Source organism: Lonchura striata, chromosome 4 (assembly GCF_046129695.1).
Source record: "Lonchura striata isolate bLonStr1 chromosome 4, bLonStr1.mat, whole genome shotgun sequence".
Classification (NCBI taxonomy): Eukaryota; Metazoa; Chordata; class Aves; order Passeriformes; family Estrildidae; genus Lonchura; species Lonchura striata.
This window is the reverse complement of record NC_134606.1, coordinates 75647280-75673068: the sequence shown is the minus strand read 5'-3', so window position 1 is coordinate 75673068 and position 25789 is coordinate 75647280. Positions and strand designations below refer to the sequence as shown.

The 25789-nt window shown below is 37.3% G+C and overlaps 1 long non-coding RNA gene across 2 annotated transcripts in view; it reads left to right on the top strand.

The window, feature by feature from the left end:
• The window catches only part of LOC110468231 (uncharacterized), a 95829-nt gene that overhangs the window by 41180 nt on the left and 28860 nt on the right, over nucleotides 1–25789 (top strand). The window contains exon 1 of one of the 2 annotated variants that reach the window (XR_013339920.1): nucleotides 7254–7271. The exons of the other annotated variant lie outside the window; for it this stretch is intronic. This is a non-coding gene — a long non-coding RNA (uncharacterized LOC110468231). Of the gene's footprint in view, nucleotides 1–7253; nucleotides 7272–25789 lie in introns of those variants that run through there. 2 annotated transcript variants of the gene reach the window in all.

The window sequence follows — 25789 nt, the reverse complement described above, 5'->3', positions numbered from 1 at the left end:
CTTGCAGCACGAGATTGTTGGCCATTTTTGTGCTGTTTTTCTGGCACAGGCAGTGTGCTGAAGTTTTGATAAGGTAACAATAAACTGAAGCTGAAGACTGAAAAAGTCCAAATTGTCTCTGGTTCTTGACACAGAACTGCTCCAGGAGGGTCTCCCCTGCCAGGGGAGCCCCCAGGGAGTGCCCAGCTCACAAACTCACATCTGGACTAGATGGCAGATGAAGTTCTTCCCTTGGCTGAAGTACAAGGTTGGGTGAGCTGGAGTCGGTTCTGTCTCATCACCATGAAGAGCTGGCCTGTAGGAAGGAACAAAACTCTGTAGGTATCTTGCTATGCTTCCCTTCCGAGGGATTTGTTCAGACAGAATTAAAAAGCAAAGTAATTACACTAGAATAAAATATGCTTTATCCTTAGAGTAGAGTATCCACATGGGGGAGTTATATCAGCACAGCTATGGCACTGTAATTTTCCTGTTAAAGCGAGGCTGCTCAGATTCTCCCTCCAACATGACCTGTTACCACAAGTGGGAAGAAAGGGAATAAAGCAGGTTCATTGGGCCCTTCATCACCTCCCACATAACACTTTCAGATAAAAACTGTAATTCTAGTGTGGATAAGAACAGCAATGAATGAAATAAAGTGAACATAAAAGCTTTTTTAAGTTTTTTTTTTTTTTGGTACATTATTGAAATGTTGTGTTAAACAAAATGAGCCTGACAAAAGAGAGAATATGATGATACAGCACAGACCCATGCTCCATGGAGATGTCTAGGCAGTTCTGAACACCTGGACTAGTGAAATCAGTAGCTTATCTTATTCGTACATTGAAATGTATTTTTAAAGGCAGTATTTTGTGGTTCCTGAATATTTCATTTTAAAATTAAAAAGACATTTGAGAGTCGAGAATAATAGATGAGGTTTTTTTTTTTTAATATTTAGTTTATTTACTTTGCTAACAGAATTTGTGTGACAGACGATAAATCATTATTTCAAATTCACTCAGGAGATTAAATACAGGGCTCTTTTGAAGATCTGAATTCTTGGACAGATTCTCTCTTAAAATTAATTTCTACTTAAGAAGCTTAAAATTCCCTTCTAATTTCATCGTATTGCAGTAACATGTTAACTCAATAATTTGTTCCCTAAGGCTTTAATATTGCATGTTATCAATGTGTATCAATATGCAAGATAGTGCCTTACTTCACTTTAATTTTGGTGGAGTCTTGCAAAAGAATCTTGTTGGTAAAGTCAGTTCCTTGGAGGAGTTGTTTCTCTTGTTTGTTTACCTAAGGTGCTTTAAGACATTGTCTTTTTCCTTGTGATACTATACTTTGCAGGAATACACAAATTGTGTAAAAGAGCTGTCAATTATTTGATCAAGGTAAGAGATGTTCTCAAGAAGACAGTTTATTAAAAAGGAATTGTTGATCAGTTTATCAAAGGAAGATCTGATGGAGGAATGATATGGGTGCAATGTAAGGGTTACCAATTCAGTATGTGTCATTTACAAGTTCTTACAGCACAGTTTGCAAAAGAGCTGCTTTCTTGAACTTCAAGCTTGTCAGGGAAGGAGCCATTCTTTTATGAAATGGCTCTTTTTATTCTTTTCCTCTGTTAAGCAACCTGTGAGAATGTGGATGCTCGGAGATGTGAAAACGATTAAAACACCACTAATTAGTTCGACAAAGTAAGAGATTTAAGTGTGAAAAACCTCTAAGAGATCTATTAATGCTGTAAAAATTAGAAAGGGAGTGAATAAGCCCATGCTTGTGGAGTAGAGGACACACCTCAAAGCACTGATGGCAGCTCCCTTGTTGCAGCGGGGCCACCAAGAAGTTACTGGAGCTTTGGGAACTGGACACCTGCAAGAGACAAAGCAGAGAAATGAACTGGCTTTTATTTCCAAATCTTGCACGTCCCCAAAGCATTTTGCTGTCCTTTGGCAGTATCTCACCTGCAGAATACATGGCAGCTCCAAAGCCTGTGGCTCAGGGAGGACATCAGTGGAGAAGTGGGGTGGGAGAAGCTTTTTCACCCAAGCCCTCTGAGGTGGTGCCAGCAGCAAGCAGTGTGTTCCCCAAGCACAGCTGGCCACACAGGTCCAGTAACAGCGACTGGGTTTAAAGTGAGGGAAGGAAAAAGCTCCAAACATTTCAGCTGGTCTGTTGTGGAGTGCAGGTAGGTAACAAAGCCTATTCCTTATCTTTCCCTCAGCAAGAATCTCAGGCTTAGAAGCCTCTGTGAATGTTAGAGTAGAAGTAGATTGTGTAGTTTGTAAAGTTAGGAAGCGTCAGCCTTATGACTGCCTATCCCAGCTTAATTTTTACCATTTTATATAACACATCCAGACTGCCTTAGACATCCAGATCACCATTTTCCTCAGAGGAGTGCTCCTTCCTAGAAGGAGTGTGAAGACACAAAGGGTCATACATAAGTTCAAAATATCTCTAGAAATATGTTTTTAAGCTTTACCTTTGTCGTAAATCTCTTTAAAGAGATTGAGTTTGTTCAGTAGATATAGTTTTAATAAAATATGTGCTTTCGATGTTGGTTCTTTTATGGGGTAGCATATCTGAAGCAATGATATTTTTCTCAAAGTAATAATTCATTATTTTCAGGAAGATAACCTCAAAACATGTAGAATTTAGAAAAACTAAATAGTGCTGGACTATCTACTTGTGCTTTTAAGGTAAAAAACCCAAACCCATGTCTCATGTCTCATTCTGGATAGCAATTTAATGGGTTATGCTACATAAATGCATTATTTTATCAGTGAATTCTTATTGATGTGTATTGATTCATCAAATATTTATATTTGATGTGTATTGTGACATATATGTGTGATGTACATTTACTTGTCAAATTATCTTATCAGTGCCTGTCAATGACAGCAGGGAGGGTGCCAAGGGGATGAAGCCAGGCTCTGCTCTGTGCTGTTGATCAACAGGACAGAGGCCATGGCCAGGAACTGATGCACACTGATGAAGTTCCACCTGAAAATGAGGAAGAACTTCTTTACCAAGCAAGGAACAGGTTGCCCAGAGTCTCCCTCTCTGGAGATTTCCAAAAGCTGTCTGGATACAGTCCTGAGTAACATGGACTAGATGACCACATCACATAAATCATCCAGACTTCCTTAGACATCCAGATAACCATTTTCCTCAGAGGTTGCTCAAGCAAGGAGGTTGGACTAGATGACCTTCAGTGGTCTCTTCCAACCCTACCTATTCTGTCATGCTGTGTTTTCAGTACAATTTAAGAAAATATTCCTACATTCAAAGCTTAAGGGATTTTTTGGAGCTTTTTTGCTATTACCTGCTCTGGTAGAACAAAGCCTAGTTATTCACTGCAATAACAATGGCTGCAGTGAGCTCTCAGATCAGTCACTGCATATAATCACCTAAAGACACAACAATAATAAAAACATATTTTCCAAATAGTTATTTGGCAGTGACTGTGCTTGACTGTATTCCCAGCTGAAAAAAGGGAAAAGCTTGGATTTAGCACTTTCAAATGAATGTAAATTAGCTTAATACAAACATAAACTTCACTCTGAAGTGAACACTGGTTATTAAAAATAAATAAATCTGGAACAAACATGCTCCAGTAAAGAAGATTGGCATGAGAGTAGCACCTATGCTATATTAGATTAACATCCTCTAATCACACAATTTATTGGCTCATTCTATATATATACTTATATATATATATATATATATATATATGCAAAGGAGGTAATTAATCAGAAGATTTCCTTTTCTTAGCATCACAAAAATATCTTTTAAAAACCTTGAGCTGCAAAATAAATGTGTGGAAAACCAACAGAATTAGATTTACCTAGTCTTAAAGAACCATCATCCAAAAAAGGATCATAATAAATTTTAATACCTACACGAGCTACCAATGATCTTTTTTTGAGAGGAGAATGTGGCACTATTTCTAGATAACAATCCACTCCTTTTCTTGTCTCAGTGGCATGGTTACCACTGAAAGGCAACCACTAGTATGTGTTTGTGTTTTGCTTCTAATCAGCAGATTTGAGTGTAATTATGTATTTTGCAGGTGAGGTGTTAATGGTAATATGGCCCATCAGCTGTGTGCTGCCACTTGAATTGGTCCACTGGAAAATCTTGAGACAAACAACATTGAATTAGGCTCACAGCCATGAGCAGCTGTGCTAAGTACCCCTGGCATTGCCTCAGATGTGCAATTCTCAGAGTGAGCCTACTGCTAGCTGCTTTTAAATTGTGTTTATGGTGGTGACAAAAACTTTCCATCATCAATTCTTCTTGGACCTCTCTGCCTCTTAGCTGAAAAATTACAGCTGCCTGCAAGGGGAGGGATGCTCAGTCCTATTAATTTTCATTGGATGAAAAGGATCTTTTTTCCTTCAGGCTAAAGGTTTAACCTTTATGAGTTTCATGAGTAAGAAAAGGCAGCCAGATTTTTATTATATGGGGTAGAGCTGCACATTTGTTCAAAATAATCAGCACTGGGCAATTTACTGCGTATCGATCCAAAACAAACCTGATTACCCATATAAGCTGTTTCCTTCTCAAGCCTACATTTGGCATAGGAAAACAAACTTGTTTAATCATCAGTTTTCAAATAATTACCGTGTATGTCACCACAGCCTGATGTAACATTTGAGATCTATGAAAGAGATGCTGTCTGGGGAAGTGCATCAACAGATTTTTGTAGGCTACTCTCCCCCTTGCACAACCTCCCAGGTATTTAGGAGTTACCTTTCTGAGTGCACCAACATTTCCATGGATACCCTGTCAGGCCCAGCAGCCTAAAGAGGAAAGAACCAGCAACATCTTTACAGCAGGGTCATTGCAGCTGTTATAAAATTAAATACCATAGAGGGTTTTTAATCTGCAGAACAGTGCTGGTAGATTGTGTCTGACTTGCTGTGGAGGGTTTGCCAGCCTTCACAGAGCTGGAGAGTGAAAAACATGCTATGAGGGCCTTTTTGGAAAGAATTGCTTAAGCAAGCTGATCACTGAAGGGAGGAGACAAAAAAGGAAAGAAGACAGGAAAGAGCATTTACATTTAATTTTGAGATTCTCTTTTAGTAACAAAGCCAAAATATTGTATAAACTGTATATTACTCCACTGAGGATGACAAAACCTTCAGCTTGGTATAGTTTACACATGCTAACAGTGTGTTTCTATGTGCTTTTAATCTCTGGTTGTTAAAGAAGCCCTTCTTTCTCTATTTTTTTTTTTTTTTGGCACAATGTAGCATTTCTCTGAAGGCTGAGAGTAATAATAATATCTGACAACCCTGAACTGTGTGGAATGCAGTATTACCTGTTGAGACTCCAGCAGAATACAAAAAAAAAAAAAAAATCCAAATTCTGTTCATTCATTCATTCAGTTTATTCACCACCAATTCATTGGTGGTGGGGCAGAAGTTATGAAAGATGAGAAATCTGCTGAGCAGCTGCTAGGTATTTAAAAACTACAAAAGGGCAAAGTAAGAGTTATGATGTCAAAATTATGCTCTTCCCCAATTATCTGTGCTCTTAAAATTTGGAATGAATCATAATAAAAGAAACTCATAAAAAAGAAAAATTATAAATTTTGCTTCAAAGAGACTAAAAAGATATTTGGAAGTAAAAGAATCCCACTAATGGCTTAGTAAATTCATCTTGCATGTAGTTTGTAAAGTTGAAGGGGGCACTTCAGATGTATCTTTAACAGAGTTAATGCACTAATATGCCTTTGTATTGATAGAAATAATGTGGCTGGATGAGTGAGAGAACAAGTGAGAGCTATCATCATACATAAGAATATGATTTCTGTATTGTTTTCATTTTTTGGCATGTTATACTGTAGTAAGTGAGATAGAGAAAATGGAACTGAAACTAGTCCAGTAGTCATATTCTCCTCAAGCACAATTTTAAGACTTAATTAAACTATTCTTTTCTACACAACATTAAAAAAAAACAAACAAACAAACAAACAAAAAAAACCCCAAAAAAACAAGGCAACAAAATATGGAATGTGTGATGTAGTTTTGCTAAGCAGAAATTTAACACAAGACTCCTTCTTCAGCACTGATCTTTAAACCACTTAGTAGACCAAACAACAATCAGCTCTATAGCAAGGGTGCTGGATTCTTCTTGTACTTACCTGGATGACATAAGCTAGTTCTATACAAAATCATAGTAATTTGTCTATCACTGCTGGCTTAAGATGTACAACAACATTCCTCAGGCATTTCCTCTTGGAAGAATATGGTACTTCATACCTTGTATATCTCCTTCTAAGGAAGATGGGAATAAAGTCAATAAGAGCTGGTCTAGTCTAGTTCTGTATATTTTCAGAGTGCTTTGCAACATTACACAGTTCTGAGGGAAAGCAGTCTTTCCTGTATACTTTAAACTAATACAATTTCTCTCTGTTTTAGAAAGAGAAACAGGCTAATTTTATTTTAGGTATATTAATTTCTACTTCTCCTTTTTTTATTATTTGGATTATCTATATTGTTTTGGTTCTGGTGGGGATTTTTGCTGGCTCTCCATATTTTAAATGTAGACTCATCTATATATTTTATCAGTGATCTCTTCAGGTCAATGTGATTCAAATTATTTAACCAAAAGATGAAAGTAGCCTTTAGTAGTTATTCCTCGGAATTTCATTTTCTAAATTTCTATCTGTAGAGGATAAAATTTCCTTTTCAAGTGAAGAGTTATTTTGAATCTTTTGCATCATGTTTACAGCCCACTTCTCCTCTTCTTCCTCATTTCTCTTTATTGTTAGCAACATCAATCAACAATATGTAAAATAATTCATATGACATTTTGGAAATACACAGAATAACAGAAAACATTCAATGCAAAGTCAGCTGTGATGGTACAGGAGGAGCTCAGCCTCTGTGCACTGCTGTTTCTTCTGCCACTGCCAGAACCACCCTTAGGAGAGTTGATAAGGGCATATCCTGCATGGAGAACTGTTCTTTTAGGATCTGGGATTTTTACTGCTGGTTTTATTTGCTTTGGAGGTCCTTTTGTTACTTTATTGTCTTTTCAGTAGCTTCTACTGTTTCAAGAGGAAAGCGACACCACAATGAGAAGTAATAACTGGTGTAAGGCCTCTGAATACTTAGCTAGACACTAAGGAAAGATGTCTTATACAACTTGACTTCTGCAGGCTCTTCTAAAACAGCCTTCCTTTCACAATGGCAGGTTTCTGTCTCATCGTGTGGCTAAAGGAGTTTTGCAGCACTGTGATGCTTGAATGAGGAGTTTGTCTTGGAAACGAGGTGGGGATTTTAACTTGCACTGTTCAGAGTTGATATTACCATTTTGCATCTAAAACTATTCTAAAGGCCATTTAAAAATGGAATGCATTTTAGAAAATAGTTACAAACAAAGTGTATTTTAGAAAATAATTACAACAGGAGAGGAAAGACTGTATCAAGTGCCTTTCAACAAAATATTTGTAAAAGTCCATCCCTTTGGCTGGCTCAAAAGCATTGAGAGATTATTTAGTTGCAGTACATATATGAATGTTTTGATGCTAAGACACTATTGAATACCAAAGACTCTTTAATGACTGTTTAGCAGTAGTGGGAAAAGGGGTGGTAAGAGAAGGACTCAAACATTAACACACGACCTAAAATTAGAATTGATGAATGTTTAAAATGGAAAGGATATTCTTAATGATGGGAGTTGGAAGATTCTCTTTCATATCAAGGTGGTTTCAAATTCATCTGAGATGATGTTTGCTTTTGAAATGCACCTTTCAAAAAGGTTGATATGGATTTGACAGAGGCATTACTGGTTGATGTTAACGATCTATGGAGTGGAGTCCTATATCTTTCACTGTCCTGCTTCCCTTTAAGCTTCATGAACTATAGATTCACTTATGAAATACTATCCGTGGTTTTGTGTTATTGTTTGAAGTATTTTTTTCAGCTTATATTTCAGCCTTCTTATTTCACATGATTTTATGTTCTCTAATTTGGCTGTTTTGAAAACAAGATGCTGGGGAATATTTTTCTCTCTTTTTTCATATTGACTGGTAGGAAGTAGGTGTTTAAAAAACTCATTCCACCCAAGACAGTGTTAATGCAAACCCAGATTTGCTAACCTGAGAGACTTGAGTTAAGGCTATCAGAAAAAATAAGTTAGATTATTTTTGGAAGTGAGTCTGTCATCTTATGAAACTCTCTAACTTCTATGAGACAGTATAAGAAAAAAAAAAAAAAAGGTGTTTTCGATTTGGGAGGAAAAAAATAGCGAATACCTGTAGAACTACAGACACAGTTTTATATGTGTCCCAGATTGAAAAGATGTAGAAAAAACAATTTTAATTATATTTCCTCTTTCAATTGTGAAGGAAAAAAAAATCTTCCACTATTTATACACTATTTATACATTTACTACAAGGTTTCTTAAAAGATGGTCATGGTGCTGTTCAGACAACTGAGTGTACCAGGATCCTGGCTGAATGCCACCAAAAGGCTTTGAGGACAATGAGGCACCTGGATGTGGTGGGAGCAGGAAGGTATGCAGGTGGAGGAGTGTCCTGGGCTCCTCACAGTTTGCCTACTCAAATAACATCTGAAACTTCTGAAAAGAGACGAGATGCTCTGGGGAAGAAAAATATGGCATAGTGGAAAATCTGCATCTGAAAGTATTATAATTACTGCTGTGCATCAGCTATGTATTTGTATACTTGAATTGATTGGGAAAAGGTTTCTAATGAAAAAGAGACTATTTTATCCCAGTAGAGATGAGAAGCAGTAAGATAATGCAGTTTACAGTAGATAAGGGTAAAGTTTTCTTTTATCTCTCCAGTCTCTATGTTGTTCTCACATAGGCTTGTATGTCTGCTAACCTGAGGGCATCATCAGACTATTTCAGCAGGAAAAAGTATGATTTAACTGTGTTATCTCGGTGGAAATGTGTTTGCAAGAGAGAGACTTCTGGCAAGAGCATTGACTTCCTTAAAGCTGCATGGGAGTTATCCTTCCCTCATACAGAAAAATGCTTTACAATATTACCACTGGAAATTATCCCCGGGAAGACATGCCACATAACAAATGCAACACAATGAAATGGCTTCTCTGCTTCAGTCATTTACAAATTCATAAACTTTAAACTGCAGTAAGAAGTTTTGTTTTGCAGCTTTTTTTAATACGATGCAGAATATCTTTAAAAAATATTCATGGAAAATGTGCAATGTCCTTTCTTTTGCTCTAATCCTCTGTATTACCTGTACAAAGAACAAGGATTTGCACGCCCCCTCCCCGCCTTTTTTTTTGGCTTATCTATGCTGCAGTCCTACTGTCATTGTTTGATTCTGCTTAAATCCCTCTGTACCTAAAGGTACAGCCTTATCAATTGAAAAGCTAATGCTATATAAGAAGTGAAAAGAACACAGAAAGGTTTCCTAGCAACTACTGTGAATCCTTCTAAAGTAAGTCAGTTAAAACCATGTAGTACGTGCAAGGGGTGTAAATTAGGAAGCTAAGCTGATCCTCAGATTTACAGATGCCCACTATAAAGTACAATAAAACCCGTAATAGAAGGTGAATTGCTCAAGAAGAAAATCACATCAGTCTTGACAGCTTTATCATTATTTAAATGATCCAGCTTAAGTTCTACTATGTAGTTAGTAAGAGTGAGTGTCAGAGCTACATCAAGGGTTTACAAAGCAGAGTTAATAGCATGGGTTGGTGTTGCTGCTGTGATTATGCCTTTTACAGCTCCTTCCGAAATGCAAGCAGCAAATGTAAACAAACAGACCCAACTCTGAGGGCCATTCTAAGGTGCAATTATACAAACTCATGTCAGTGAAAGAGGGTCTTTGTTGCTCTCTTCTGCTTTTGCACACCATTAATTAAATTGGACTTTTTAGGTGACTGCAATCTGTTCAGTACAGTGTGGGGAGGCTAACAATTCTCTGTCTCCATACACACTGCTCTCCTGCACTCTTCCATTTCTTCACTCAATGCTTTTTATTGCAGATGTTTTTTTAATGAACTTTCTAGACTGGGATTATTTAGGGAATCAAGCTAAATCCCTCACTTTTATAAAAACAATATCTTTATCTCTGGAGAAAGCTCACTTGACACTTGGCTTGTTCACATAAAATTTGAAAAGCTTTCACTAAAAAAAGTTTATGGTTCACACAATTTTTTATAATGTATTCAAGTCAATTGGTGGGTTGAATTTTAAATTAGATAGTGCAATACCTTTTCCTTTAATCAAAATATTTTTAGTTTACACTTAATCTGGAACAACTAACAATATGTATAAGAGAAAATGTGGACCTGCCAAAACTAAGTCTGAAATTTAAAAAATTTTACACTACTGGTGAAATGCCTTCCTTATTTCTGAGTGATTTATAGCACTCAATTAGTTCTTCCAAATCTTCAGAAAAAACAAATAAGACAGGAATACAGTGAAGTATATTTACAAGCAAGGGTGCTATCAAACCATGTTTCCCCATTGCTCCCTAGTAAAAAAATGCACCTTGTAGTAAAGAGAGAAGAGAGGATGGGCTTGAAGTACCACCTGTAACTTCAGCCTAACAAGACAAAAGTTCCATCTAGAGAATGCCTTTTGGGAACTGCATTTGGTTATGGCAGTTCTCTTTTTGTTGCTTAAGTCATCACCCCTGAAATGAGGCTGACATATAAAAATAAAAGGCCCAAATCACAGCCCTTTTACAAGAGTAACACACACATGCATCTGAGTGTTTCTGTTCTTATTAGAATACCTTTAATCTTTGCTGTCTTCCATTTTGTGGATTTTAATAAAGGAACAAAAGTTCTAGAACATACTCCAGTACTTACCCAATGCCTATTCCTCCCTGGCATCTCTGAGTTTAAATCAGAGATGAAAAATCAGGATGAAACTGCCAACAGACTGACTTTTCTCACCTTATTTTGTTATTTCTGCTTCTCATTTTGACTTCTAACAGAGAGGGCAAAGACACAAACATATTGAAACACAAAAAAACCAACCAATCAAACAAACCAAAAAACCAAAACAGCGACAGCAGCGCTCCAAACACCAAAGTTTAAAGTTGTTTTGGAGTCTGGCAGTAGTCTGAGTTGTCTTTTGTTGTTGAGGTGTCCACTCATCCATTTTGTGGAGAGTGGGATGACTTTCACAACTCTTCTGGAGGGCAGGCATGAAAATTGTGAAGCAGCAGGTTTTGCCATGCTCTCCTTCATTACCCTCTGCAACCTCACTTAGCAGCCACTGCACTTTGAATAGTACTGTGGTAGAAATATTAATTCATTCAGTAGATTGAAGTAGATTCAGCATTGCTTGCTTTCATCTTTATGGAATAAGAAATAGACTTATCAACTACCATCGTTCTACTAAGATTTGTCAGCACAGTGCTTGGGAGGAGGCCTTCCAATGGTTTGTGGAATTTCATTTTTACCCTCTCTATAATTAAATTGCCACTCTTGGAGATTTGTGCTAAGCGTAGGGGAATAATTTAGACACACAGTATAATAACACTTCCAGATGGCATGTTCATGAGTCTGTTTTCTAATGGTTTAATTAATTATTCTAGTCTTTCATAACATGTGAACTATCATTATCCACCACAATGTCCTTAACCTGAGCCAGAGTTGCTCCTTATGCTTCTTGGTTGTATTCTTTTTGCATGCTTGCCCAAATCAAGGAATAATTGTCAAGCAAAAACAATAAATAACTGGGAGAGTAACAGAGTGTAAATATCTGTTTATTATTACCCAGTATGGAAATTATGGGAATGCCATGGGTGGATTTGGTAGATTATCAGGATCTGAATTTTTGTTACTCTGTCTGATGGTCTGATGCCAGCAGCAACCCTGTAGCCATGAGAGTAAATGAACCTTACCTTCTGGTTTATATGAAATAGGCTGAAATAAATTATATGGTGGGTATTTTCTGCCACTGCTTTCCCTGTGTGGAGGATTCTGTGTTGTCATTCTGTGTGATTTGCAAAAAAAAAATCATGTTTTAAAAGAAAGAAGTGCAGTATCTGTAAATCTGTAATTGACAAGTTTATCTAAAATTTATATATGAGTGGGAATAAATAGTGCTTATCTACTCTGCAGGTGTGTATATCCACATAATATTTATATTTCACTGTTTGCCAGGTCATTTATTTATTTTTGGTAGTTGATATTTTTTAGGATTGGATGCATCTAGACTTTCATGAAATTTCTTCCTTTAGGAAATGCCTTAAGTTTTAAAGATGTCCTGAACACTTTCTCAGAAACACCCCTTGCTGTCAAATTCTGAAACATATTTTCATCAAGATCTTGTGCCCAAAATATGAATATATCCACGAATTTTAGAACCAGTACAAGACATTTTCTTGATATCTAAATGCTCACAGGGTAGAAAAAACTATAGAGCTTTACAGATCATTAGAAAGAAAGCTACATAGGTAATGAAACTGCTCAGCTGGACTTGAAACTATTTGCCTTATATTTACGGAAATAAATTCTAGCACTTACCTAAAATTCACTTCACCCTGCTCCCTCTTATATTATCACTTAGGAGCACAATATTTGGATACATTCAGGACTAAAAAAAAAAAAAGAAATGGAAATGGAAAAAGGTTTCTTGCTTTGTCCTGAGAGTTGAGCCATCACAGAAGCCCCTGCACGACATCCAGCTCATTCTGTGTAACCCACAGTCACACATGAAGCAATTCCCTGTGCATTAGATATATAAACTGTTAAATCCTTTCTTCCCCGTGCTCCTGTTCTTCAGTTAGTGCCTTTTCACACACGTTTCTCTAATCTTAATCTTATTTCAACTTCCTCTACCCTGGGAATTGCAGGATCTATCCAGTATTTTGTTTTATCATAGATAAAAGGTGGTTTGTTTTTCTGAGGAAAAAAGAAAAATCTAGTGCTGTTCCCAGCTGTGGTGATAATAATTTTTTGTGCATCAGCCACCTTTTGGAATGTTCCTGTATTTGGTTTCCTGAAAAATGACATGATATTGCTACTAGCAGGAATGCACAATAGCATAATTAAGGAAAAATGTGGTTATTTCTCCTCCTTACGGATCACATTGCACCTCACTTCTCATGAGATTTGGATTATCAGCACTGTTGGTAATATAAAGAAAAAAATACTATATTTTGCTTTAAAATCCTCCCCCTTTTTCTTCTTTCAAATAGAAAAGAGTCCACTCAGAATAAATATATATATATAACTGAGAAGGAGGGAGACATCAAATTTTACAGTATTATCTCACAAAACACTTACAGTCCTACTGCACAGTTAAGCTATCACAAGAAAAGACGTGGGATGTTCTTGAAAGGTAAAATTCTATCTGTACAAAGCAATGTATCACCAAAGTGCTACTTAAACCCTGAAATAAGTGAGCCTCAAGTAGTTTGTAGAACACCACACAATGATGGATTTCACTCTAAGAAATATCAAGTAGTACTTTTCAATCTGAATCAATGGTCTGAGAAGCACAATAGAGTCAAAATACAGTTGATTTATAAATCTATGTATAAATAGAAATATAAGTAAATATACATGTATATTGACAAACAAAAAATATGAGCATTAAAATGTATTTAATAACGTTTTACTGAAGTAAAAGGCATATCTCAGGAGGGAGGTTACAGTTGCTTTTTCTTCTCTTTGTGGGAACTGCAAATCCAAGCACTTAAGAGAAACAAACATCTTGGAAACATGGGCACAATTTTACTTTGCCAACTGTAGACCAGTAATAATGTTGTTTTTGTTTAATATGGCACCCAAGGTTCACAGTACAGTAATGTCAGTCATGCAACTATTTTGAAAGGACATAGTCATTTGGGCAGGAAAAGACTAATATTACAGGAAAAGGGCCCTCAAAATTGTATGTCCTCTGATAATTAAGTCCTTGGTGTGCAAAAAGCAGAATATCAGATATAAGTCTATTATACTAGTCACCTGCCTTGCAGTTGGAACTTGCTGCTAGCCATGAAAAATAGTGGTTCACACTGCTCAAGTTTAATTCCATCAGATTTGTTGAGTCTTTAATAAGGACTTTTTTTTTTTTTTCAAGAAATCAAACTTATCTGTTTCTCCTTCAGGGTCTTCTCTGCTTATCCTTTCCTGGTGAAACTCTGCTAAAGTAAAAAACAGGACCACAGCTGTCTGCTATCATACGACAGTTTAAAGTTTCACCATGACATTGTTTTCCAGAGATGACTGGTACAGATATTAAACAGAATGTCAGCTTCCAAGGATGCTCAAAAAGATGTAAAATGGGTTCCTTAATACTGACTGAATTAATGCATTAACACTTTGACCTTACCTTCCATAAATTCAAGAGGGCAACAGAAAACAAAACAAGCACAACAAAAATCAACAAGCCAACTGAAAATATTTACATCTGACCTCAAAGATCAATAAATCAGAATTTCTACTTCGCTAGCTCTGGTGGAAAATTGTCATTTCTCCTTAGGCTGAGAAAATATATCCTATGTGTTTTATACTGTATGTGTTTTCCTTTATGTATCTTTTTTGTCTTTTGACTGTGTAAATTCTACGTAAATCACCATAAAAACAGATGTAGAAATCTTAGTTTCTGAGGTCAGAGGAAGAGAAAATTAATAACTTTCCACAGTATATTGTGGATATTGAAGTTAGCAGTGATTAAATGCATGCAAAGTTATTCAAGACTAAAAGAATGGCAAATGGTCATTGATTTACAGCCTACACACTAATTTTGTTCTCCATCCTTGGCAATAAGAGTTTATGTAGAGAAATATATGGACGTATGCATCTTTGTTCATGTGCACAAAAGGTAATAGCAAAATCCCTTATATTTGTGGCTAAAGGGTACTTTCTTTTGTACCTGTTTCTTTGAAAACCTCCTGAAAACAAGCAAAAATGATTATATAATCCTATTACTTAAATCATCACTTCATATTACTTAAATTAACACAATTAACTTCCTATTATTTATATTCATAGGCATTTTTCACTGAGATCCAGCTGTCAGATGAAGTTCTTTGGTTGCATTGATGGAAAACATCTGCATTTAGGGCCCTATGTATGTTTCAGTAAGATTCGTAAAATCTTTTGTAAAATCTGTAAAATTTGTAAAATCTGTAACATCTGTAGATTTAGCATTTTGAATTGATTTAGATTTTCTTCCTTCCTCAGAAGTTTTCTTGGTCTTTAAATTAAACCACTGAGCTTCCTTCTACCTGTTCCCTCCAATATTCCCAACCAATGTCCCAAACCAGGCTGGTGGCTTCTCCATCCCTTGGCTGAGTTTTGCTTTGGGAGGCAGGGCAATACAAAAACCCCTGAGAGATCTCCAAGACATCATCAATTTTAGATCCCATTTGAAATTGTAACTTGCTAATCCTTTTTCACACAATCCCATAACTAGGATCAATGGATCTGGGGGCAATTAACCTGAATCCTGCCTCAGAGAGATGCTGCCACAGAAAGGTTGTTTTCCAGTGAATATTCTATGCCCATATCTCTTCTCCTTCTGCCAAACAGTTACAATAGGACCAGCAAGAGTTCTAAAGTTGCATTCAATTTTTTCTGATTCTTTCTCTGACATTACTAGTTCTAAGAGCAAAGATTTTCAGGGTCTTTGTTCTTCTTGTTTGTTTGTTTTTTTTTTTTAATGTATTTATTGTTTGGTTTTTTCCATTTTGATTTTCATTAAACATTGCATTGACTTGCATTAAACTAATCACTTAGTGGTTCTAAGGTGAGGGAAAGAAGCATTTTGTATTTGGTTAGAGCAGCTATGGAATGAGATTCATGTTTTGCTCCTTCACAAAAATAAACCAGGTAGTTGAAAATCTACTGTTATAAATTCAGGAAAAAAAGAAAAAAAGGTTTTAAATTCCAAGAAACATGTCTTTCAATCGTTGTCAACCAAAAGTGGATGACAAAGAGGTAAATGCTTTTATACTAACCCTTTGTGCTATCAGCCTGGCATAGAAAATTATTTGTTAGAGCCAGAAATCTGGATTGCAGTGAAGCTGAAATGTATTTTTGGATGATATACTTTGAGAGGGCACCATTAAGAAAAGGTGGATCACTGTGGAGTCAAAACTAAACAGGGAGTTGAGCTATTTCCTCCTTGTCTTTCAGCAGGGCTGTTAACTCATACCAAGTCCTTCATTGGCACTCTATTGGCCTAGATTTTCTTTTTTAATTTGAAAAAGAGGTTTATAGCACACTTTATAAAATTAATGCCAAGGGATAATCTTTAATTACCGACATATTTTTTTTCTTTAAAATTAAAAGCACTTATCAAGCAGTAACTCATTGTCATGATTGTAAAAATGACTATATTATACAGATATTGTCATCACAACAGAAATAATGGCCTGGTCCAAAGTCCATTAAAATCAATGAGCCCAGAATTGTATTATTCAGATTTTAAAGATTTTCTCTTTAGCCTTTATGAATCTATGACCTTCTTACTCCTTACTGTGCTTCTGTGTTCACATAACTTGGCATTTTGTCTTCTCTTTGCAAGGGTTAAAGTATTAATCCCTAACAAAGCACAGTAGGACGCAAAAAGGCTGACTGGAAAGTTTCCAATGCCTATTGTAATCTTTCTAATATTTTTTGTGTGTGGCAACAAAAGCTACCTCAAACCTTCTGAATAGTCAATAATCCATATTTAGTTCACGAACCAATCCTTGGGAAAATTTGGTATTTGGTTTGCAGTCAGACAAAATGGTTGCCTTTATCACAGAACATTGTTAGCCAGAGCCAGAGTTCTTCTTTGAATATCATGGATAATTTGTTTTCTTGATTTGGAGCAATATTGAATATCACTTTCAGAGAATATTTCTTCAAAAAATGAATGCATTCTGATTCCCATTATTAGGCTCTTTCTTGTCAGTCATCATTCTAATAGAAATGTTATTTTCATAAAGAATTTACCAAGTGGGCTTTACCATGTGAACTAAATTTTTTGACATGTCCACAAACTTTTTTTATCTTTTTTTTTTTTTTCCAGCTGCTAGTGAGAGAATGGTCAAGGTGTTGTGTGCTTTGACTGCCCAGTGGCAAACTCTACAGAGTGAATAGTGAATTTTAAATATTCTAAGAAATGACCCAGAGAGGTGGTTGATAATGAATATACTCAGGAAATCGTTATCTTCTTATCAGTATTCTAAAAGCAGAGAATAAACATTGAGCAAGTTAGGGTAAAGTTTGTAGGCCAAATTGTTTATTTTGTATTCTTCATTCAGCTGCACTGTTTTCTTTTTTCTAGGCAGGAAAACAGAGAATAAAAGCTCTCCCACTGAGATAAGGCAAGTGACAACTATACTGCAAGTCTGTTACTTGCAGCGCTCTTGATTTTAAAAGACACAATGGGAGAACAATATACATTGGAAATATTAAGACTTCCATAGGTGTGGAGCCTTAGGAAATACTCTCTGCTGCTGCATCCACTAAAAAGTGCACAAGTTTTTCAGTAGCAATTGGAAGGGGAATGACCTGACTAATATGCTTTATTTCCCAGCACCGGGGAGTTTAAACTCACAGTTCGTTAGCTTGGCAGAATGTGAAACTTCCCAGTTCATATTAGAGGTAGATGAATGAGAGTCTCAATTTTTTGTAAAGCATGGTATTCTAAAAATCCTTAGGAAAAAAAGGCTAGGAATTTGAACCTGTAAAGACTGATGGCTGTGTCCCCAGTGCTTCCCTGCTTGTCCAGACTCTGTGCTCACCACGGTGTGCCTGAGGCACCTTAGCCTGCTAGGGCACACCTGGAAATATTTGCCATTTTGAGGAATAGAGGTTTGCCAGGGCTGCAGCCATGGTACTGAACAGCAGACAGAAAAGGCTAGAGCTTTCCCTTCTCCTTTGCTGCACTCTGGATAAATAGAGACATGCAGGCTGTTTTGGAGTTGAGCTGGGTTTGGGCTCCCATGCGAAATACGGTTTATATCCAGCCTATGCACTGTCTCCATGGGTGATCTCATCTAAGAAGCAAAGTGAAAACTCTATCAAGTGACATTAGACCCTGGAACCTGATAGTCAGGGCAGGTTAATTAAATGAGCAACTGCCCACAGTGTCTCTGCTCATTTGGGATTTTGCAGTCACTATGACAGACATGGAGAAGTAGCTCTGGTTTTATACTACAGCTGCATCTTAGGATCACATGAAATCCCTTCTGCCTAAACTAATCAGATTCAGAGTCATTCTCCTGTCTCCTGATGCTCTAATCTGCTCTCCTTTTGCATCATCTATCACGGGATACCAATGAACTGTGCTGACCTGTGAGAATAATGGAGTGTGCGGGGGCATCTGTAGGTTAATGTGTCAGCTGCCCTGGGTAACAGATGCCTGCAATGATCTGGGCCACGGCGAGATGCTGCAGTCAGAAAGGTAACAACACTGAGAAGCAGAGGGAAAGCACTGGGGGGAGAGAAAACAAACAGAAAATACTTGTTAAATATACAGGGAAAAGTCTTCAAAGATCAAGGGAAAGATGAGAGAACAACAAAGAGGATTTTCGATTCTGAAGACGAGGAGCTACATAAAAGTAATTGTTTCATTCTACAGCTTAGGGCAGTACTATAACTCTTTATTAGGCAATTATTTTCTGTCATTTTGAAGACTTTATCTCTGCCAACAACATAATGATTCCACCTGAACTCTTTGCAGCCACGTTCCCGTCAACCCTGCGATAGCAGTATGCACCTGCTCTGTAATTCTTCTTTGCTCTTGTCAAGTGCTGGACTTCTTGTGTTATCACAGCAACCTGTCAATACCTGCATAGCAAAACTGATAATAAAACTAACACTTTTAGTATAGTAATGTGTTTTACCTCACTACTCTGTGGGCCAGATTCTGATAACCTTATTTATAATGAACAGTATCTTCTTCTGAGTGGTAGATTGCCTAATAGGATAAAGTGCTATCAATACTTGTCCCTGAAGTTTTGAATTAAAGGGTCACACTTTATCAGTCAGTGAAATACCAGCAGCTTTGGGATGAGATGTGACAACAGCTTAACAGTACATACCACCTGCTACCCAACAGTATAAGACATAAAATAAAGAATAGCACAGCTGCTTGAAGAGGCAGAAGAAATTGAACTTCTAGCTGCTTTGGATGGCCTTGGTTTCTCTGGACACACCAGCAATTACAGCAGGTGCTACAGCCCCCATCTGGGGGTTGGATGGGTTAATTTAGCCCCAGGTCTTGGCCTCTTTCAGCTACAGGTAATTGATTAGGTGAACCTCCAGTTACTGCAAGACTGCTCTTCCACTTTCCTTCCTGCAGGTGAAGCACCTTTATTTTGTCTTTCCTCAGGTTTTTCCTTTTGTTCCCCTTTGGAGAGCCACTATAGTTCTCTCTTAATATATTCCTATCTAGAAGATCCTTTTGCATACAGGCAGCAGATATTTTTAAATTGTTTTATAGTTTCACTGATTTTACATTTATGTCCTCTCTTTTTTTCTTCTCATCTCTGCTCACAATCTTTCCAGTGGAATATGGTTTCATATTGGTTCTTTATTAGAATATAAAAAGGCTACAAAATAAATAAAATGAGGCCACAGCTGTACACATCGCTGTCTTTTACCTGCAAGTAAAGTCTTTGATTCCCATAAAGTACTTGCCTATTTTACCTTTGTATGATTTATCAGAACTATTAAATGAAATTGTTTTGTACAGGAAACCAAACAAACCACTAAATTCTTCCACTGTATCGTCACTCTGGTAGTGGAAAACATCCCAGTTCCTGGGATTTTGAATATGAGTATCCTCTTTTGCAAAATATTTTGAATACATATCCTGTTTTGCAAAATTAGCCACCTGAGGTGCTATCTGCTAAGCTGTATGCTGAGTGGTGCATAGTGCCTGAAGGCTGACAGAGTGATGGCAAGGAAATGTTCTAAGTGCACAGATAGAGTCAAAGAGCTGTGAAAGCAAGACCAGGGAAAAGGTTGGTGATGGAGTAGGGTTAGAACCGTGAAGGGTAGAATTGAACTGGGAAACTGTGACATGGTTTGGGAGAGATGAAAGGCATTGGAGCAAAGGGAGGAAAGAAAAAGGCAAGTGAAATAACCAAGAAGCTGGGAGACAGAATAAGAAGACTGAAAAAGGAGAAGTGGGGTGGGGGAGAGAAAGCAAGTGAGTGATTAAGGAAGCTGAAAAAGAAAATCACGAAGTACAACTGACATTGTGAGCCCAAACCCCAAACTGGAGCCATAGAGGTTTGTCTTTTGGTTTTCATAAAGTTTTCTTGTTTTATGTCAGGTTTCATGAATTATTACTGCAGCATCAAGATACTGACCTGGGAAGGAAATAGATAGGGGAACAGATCTCATAGAATACAAGTGAATGTAGCAGAGGAAAAGGAAACATAAAGTTAAAATTCACCCAAAAAGGGAAGGGGGATAAAATTAAGATAAACATCCTGAAGACTACTTTCTATTGACTCCACTGGGCGAGTGAAAATACAGAATCCTGCTGGGCTAGAACTTTACTGATGCATTTCAGGACACTTGTGTGGGTAGGGTACTTATGGTGATTAATTCCTGCATACTCCAGTGTTGATAGTAAACCATCTGAAATCTGAGTTTCATTAATGCTAGTTGGCAGGTCTTGGCTGGTAACAATAAAGTATGATTAGAAGTCCTTAATTAGACTCCTTAAAATATTGTGCCTGAATATTCATTGATTATATTATAGTTTGAAATACTCAGGTTTAGATAATTTCCTTATCTGAGAGGTAAAATGTATTGACTATCAGAGAAATGGTATTTGCATAAATTATATCAAATATGTAAATCCAGGGAAACTTTTTAGTGTAGAAAAAAGAAAACTATTGCTATCTGGAAAATGGTATGTTGAAGTCCATATGAAAATAGTGGGGAAAGAGATAAAAAAATTGCTCTTCCTTGCAAAAATGGTTAGTGTGCAGTTCATTTCCCCCCTTGTTTTTTGTTGCACCCTGTCTGTGATTTAGATTTGCTTACAGTTATTGCATGAAATATTGCACTGGAAATAGAACTTTCCCACCCCCTCCCTTTTTCTTGCTGTCCTTTCAGACGTGACAAATCCCATTTCCAAATGTATGTTTATCCTACCTAGAATATAATATACTTTGAAGAAAATGAATAAAAATCAAAAGGCAACAGTGTGTGTTTCAGAATTGTGAGACTTCATTCACAAGTTGTCCCACATCCTGTGTTTGCTAGCCACTTTTTATTTCCAGTACACATTTCTTGTTATATTCATTATGCTCATAAAGGTAAGTGCCATTTACCTAGTGCATTAATTTAATTGGAACATAGCATAGGACAGCACTAATAAAGGTATTTGCTTAAATACATGAGTCAGGGCTATAGAAGACAGTAGGGCTAAGCACCAAAATATGTACTTAAGATTAAAGACTGAAATATCTTTTAGGGCAAAATACATTCCTTAGTCAGTATACTAAATCCTAATAGTACTGTATATATCCCTCTGCTTTTAGAGACTTGTAATGCATGGGGCTTCTGCCATGGTACATCTGTTAACAGTGCCATAAAATCTCATGCTGATTCCCTACCAGTGAAATCCTGTAAATTCCACTGACCACAGGCAGAGGGAGGATCATCTGTAGATACAGCCACCTGCTGCAGTAATGAACAGGTTATATGAATAATGTAAAGCTTTCCAGACAGAAAACAATTAGTGAACATCCACTCAGTTTGCAGGTTTGTTTGCAGTATAAACCATACCCATAAAGGCTTCACTGGATTTGTTTATTTATGTGCTTACTTGACATTAGCACGGCTGTTGTTGTGATGAGAATCTGAATCTTTAGTGGTGAGCAGACAAAGGCACACAGATAGCACCTCTAATTGGCAGAATCAGAAAGAGGAAGCTCGCAAGGTTTGCTAAAAGGAGATGAATGCTTCTGGTGTCACTGGAAATCTCCCCGTACCTGTGCTCACAATCAGTTTGTGTGCCTCGGTGAGTCCTTTGGAAGCCTGCTGTGTCACTTCAATCACAGCTCTGCCAGAAATGATGAGCCATAAAAACCTGTGTCAAATTCTGCCTAATAGAACTACCTGGGGCATCAGCATGGATAAATAAAATAAACTATCAAAGCGAGATGCATGGTTTTATATTACAACAATTTGTTTTCCAGCGAAGGGAGAATATTGAAACAAACCATCTTGACTTATGTCTCAGTTTTTAAGTTCAGCATGTGTCCAATACTTACTCCTGAAAAGTGCTGAGAACCCACGACTCCTATTGAATTGGTATTTGCTTCCTGCCTAAAGAAAATTAGAGAAGGCTATTTCTGAGAGCTGAGGGAGCTGGCACTGAGAATAAGCGATAGGGATTGGCTTGGCAAGAAATTATCATCATCTTCCAAAACTGTTTCTGATCCAATTCTCATAATGACAGCTAAGCTTCCAAATCGAGTCAGAGTCAGCAATGCAAACAAGTGGGAGCTCTTCCTTTCCACACCCTAGGTGCTTTTCTGCCCTCCTCTATAGTTCTCTGTCGGTCCTTATTTCTGTTTCCCTCTTCTGTGGGGCCTTTTTCACCCTCCTTGCTCCACATGATGGGCTGCCAAATCCCTGATGAGGATTTGGCTCTCCCTGTCCCCACCACCCCAGATGCTTTCCAGCCCCCCCCGGGCAGACCAGCACAAGCCCCCAGTGCTGGAGGCTGCTCCTGCAGATGTGGGCATCGCATGCTTCAGCATCCCACGTGTTTTGGAGCTGGGTTTGAATCCCAAAGCAGCTGGGGCAGCAGCCTGTGAACATGTGCAGCCCTTAGCACTTCCATAACGCTTCCAGTGGCAGCAGAAGGTAGTCAGGGATTAATTCTGTACCAAACCTGCTGCTCCTGGCTCCAGCCCGAGGAGCTGTGCTTTCTTGGCTCGTGCTGAGGGATCTTCCCTGCCAGTCCTTCCTCCCCAGACACTCTTCTTTTTTTTTTGCCTGCCTCTTCTTTTTTAGGCTTGCACTCGCTAAGAAGGGCAAAGAGGAATTATCATCCACAGAGCAGCAAAGAAAATAAAAAGGCTGCCAGATATTGGCAGGTTTCAGGCAGCTGAATGTTTTTTGGAGTCTTGGTTTTGATTACTAGAAGTTGACAGGTGCCAACTCAAAGTGCTGAGCAGTTCTATCAAGTCATGAGGAAATTATGGAGCATTTCAGCAAATAGCCATGCTCTTATTTATGACTGCTAAGTTTGTATCAAACATTTTCAATTAGAAAGCCTGCAACAATGATCTCTGGGGAAATATCTCTGTCCTAAATGCAACCATTTTTGGTGAAGAGGGAGGATGCATGAGGAGGGTGGTGAAATTATCTGAAACAGACATTCTAATGAGGTTCATAGTTGGGCTGTGGCCTTTTAAATCCTCTCTTCCAAAAAAGGTTCTCTATGGAAATGACATTTCTTTGTTTTGATGGGAGATTTTATTGGAAACTTTTATTCATTTAAAAATAGAGGAAAGCTTAGTAAAAGACCCCTTAAATCACACTTTTCCTGTGAAGAACATCAAAATCATGAAGTATCACATCTTGGTAAGGTCACCATCTCTAAAGGCATGCTCTTCCCCCATTTAACAGAGATTTAACTCACCTGGATTTCAAATTCTGTCTTAAACAATCTTCTTGCAAGCTGTGTTTCCTAATGGGGGAAAAATCCTTTCCATAGTAACCCAGAGGAGGATTTGACCCAGTGTCCTGCTAAGAGCAAAACAAAAGCAATAAAAGTTTTAAATGAATGGATGATAGATTCCACTTCCACATTTTTTATTAAGCATGTTCTTCTGGACTGAAGGGCAGAAGTAGCACATGGTATTCATGGAGTCACCTTAGCTTAGCAAGCAATAGAAGTAGAAATACTTTCAGCTGTAATTATGGATTTTGCTGGCACATCACTAAATTAGCCAAATGACAAAATTAGCTGGTTGATTGGCTAAAGACCAAAAAGAATTAATCTGAGCCACTGATGTTACTATCTCTGGGCAGTGAAAGGCTTTTAATAAACCACAGAATCAGAGAGAGTAAAGCAGAAAAATGTAACTTGCCACAAGCAGTGTTTGGTAGGTGTAGGTCTCTTACAAACCACCTAACAGATGGGATGAAGAAGTGTGAGCCATAAGGATGACTGAACAGACCTGAACTTGCTTCCACTGAGATAAAAAGACACAAATTTTATGGACCCCAAAATGAAAAATTTGTAAGGAGTAAATGTATGAATGCAAGCCTTTATATATCAGAGACTTTGGGGAAAAGGAGGAGAGAAGAGATACCAATTCTTTCATAAGGTGGTGGCTTTTTATTTAAATAGAAATGCAGTTGTGTACAGCCTTCTGAAGATGGCCAAAACATAGCAGATCATTCTGTGCATCTCATATATATATATATATATATATATATATATATATATATATATATATATATATAGAGAGAGAGAGAGAGAGAGAGAGAGAGAGAGAGAGAGAGAGATAGGTATATGAATAATTTGAAGACATGAAGGCTAGTGTGAATGAATATCAAAACTTTAATTAATATTAAAGTATAAATACAGCTGTATAAAATATTGATGTATTACATGCATCTATATAGATATAAATATAAATGTAAATCTAAACCATGCCTTAGATGATGCCTTCCATTGTTATATCAAATTTGTCATGGCCCTTAGAGATTTAATTTTCAGAACTAAAAGGCTGCAGAGTTTCCTCAAGGAGGCTTTGAAAGTTGGTACATCAAACAGAAATACCATTGGCAGCTTTCAACCTGACAATATTAGTGCTTCTGATCTGAATAGGATAACCTCAGTAAACTACTGAACTGAGAAAATCAAACAACACAAAACTTCAGCTGAATTAAAGCTCCTTGCATTTACGAATTTAGAGAGAAATGGAATTAATGGTAAAATACTTTGTATGTGGCATCACTAGAAGAGGGTATGGAATTGCAAAAGACAAAACAGCAGAATCTTTCTGTCATGGGAGATGGAAATGTGTAATAATTATCATTAAATATTAATTTTATTTTCACCCAGATATAAAATTTGGAAATCCATTTATCTTGCAGTATCACTGCTCTCCTCTTGGTAAATTCTACCATTATGACCAGTGTTTCAGAGAGGTTTCTGCAGAAACAGTGACTTCCATGGGATGCCATTGGTACCAACATTCACATGGCAGCAGGTGGGCTAAAGTCAGACTTGGAACTGCTGGATACACAGCCAGGTGCCATGTATGTGTGCACTCAGAAATGAAAGAAGAAAATTAGAAATCATAATAAATAAATATGAATAGTTAAACAATGGGGGGGTTTTGGTTGGTTTGTTTTTTGGTTTTTTGGGTTTATTTGGGGGTTTTTTTTTGTTTGTTTTTTGTTTGTTTGTTTGGTTGGTTTTTTTTCTGGAGAAAAATAATAAAATGGACATTTAAACCTGCAGAGAGAAAAAGTTATCTTTTCCCCTCAGCTGACCTTGAGGGCTTCTCAGCCCAGACTCCACCTGATGCAAAGTGGAGTTTTTTCAGAGCTGCTCACTGTAATCAGGACACCCTCTCACGAGTTCAAGAGTGCTCCCTATGCTAATGCTTGGCCAGGAAGAGGTGCCAAAATTTGCCAAAGTGGATTTCTGGCTGAGAGATCACAGCTGGTTCCTCAATCCAGCTTTGTAAATTGGCAGAACAATAAGGTTGCCACCTGGCTAGTTAAAAAAAAAAAAAAAAATATTGATAATTCATAGTACTTACATTCACACACGTAGTCTCTTTTAAATGTCGTAAAAAATGTTTCCCATCAATGAACAGGAATGTTCATTGAAAGCA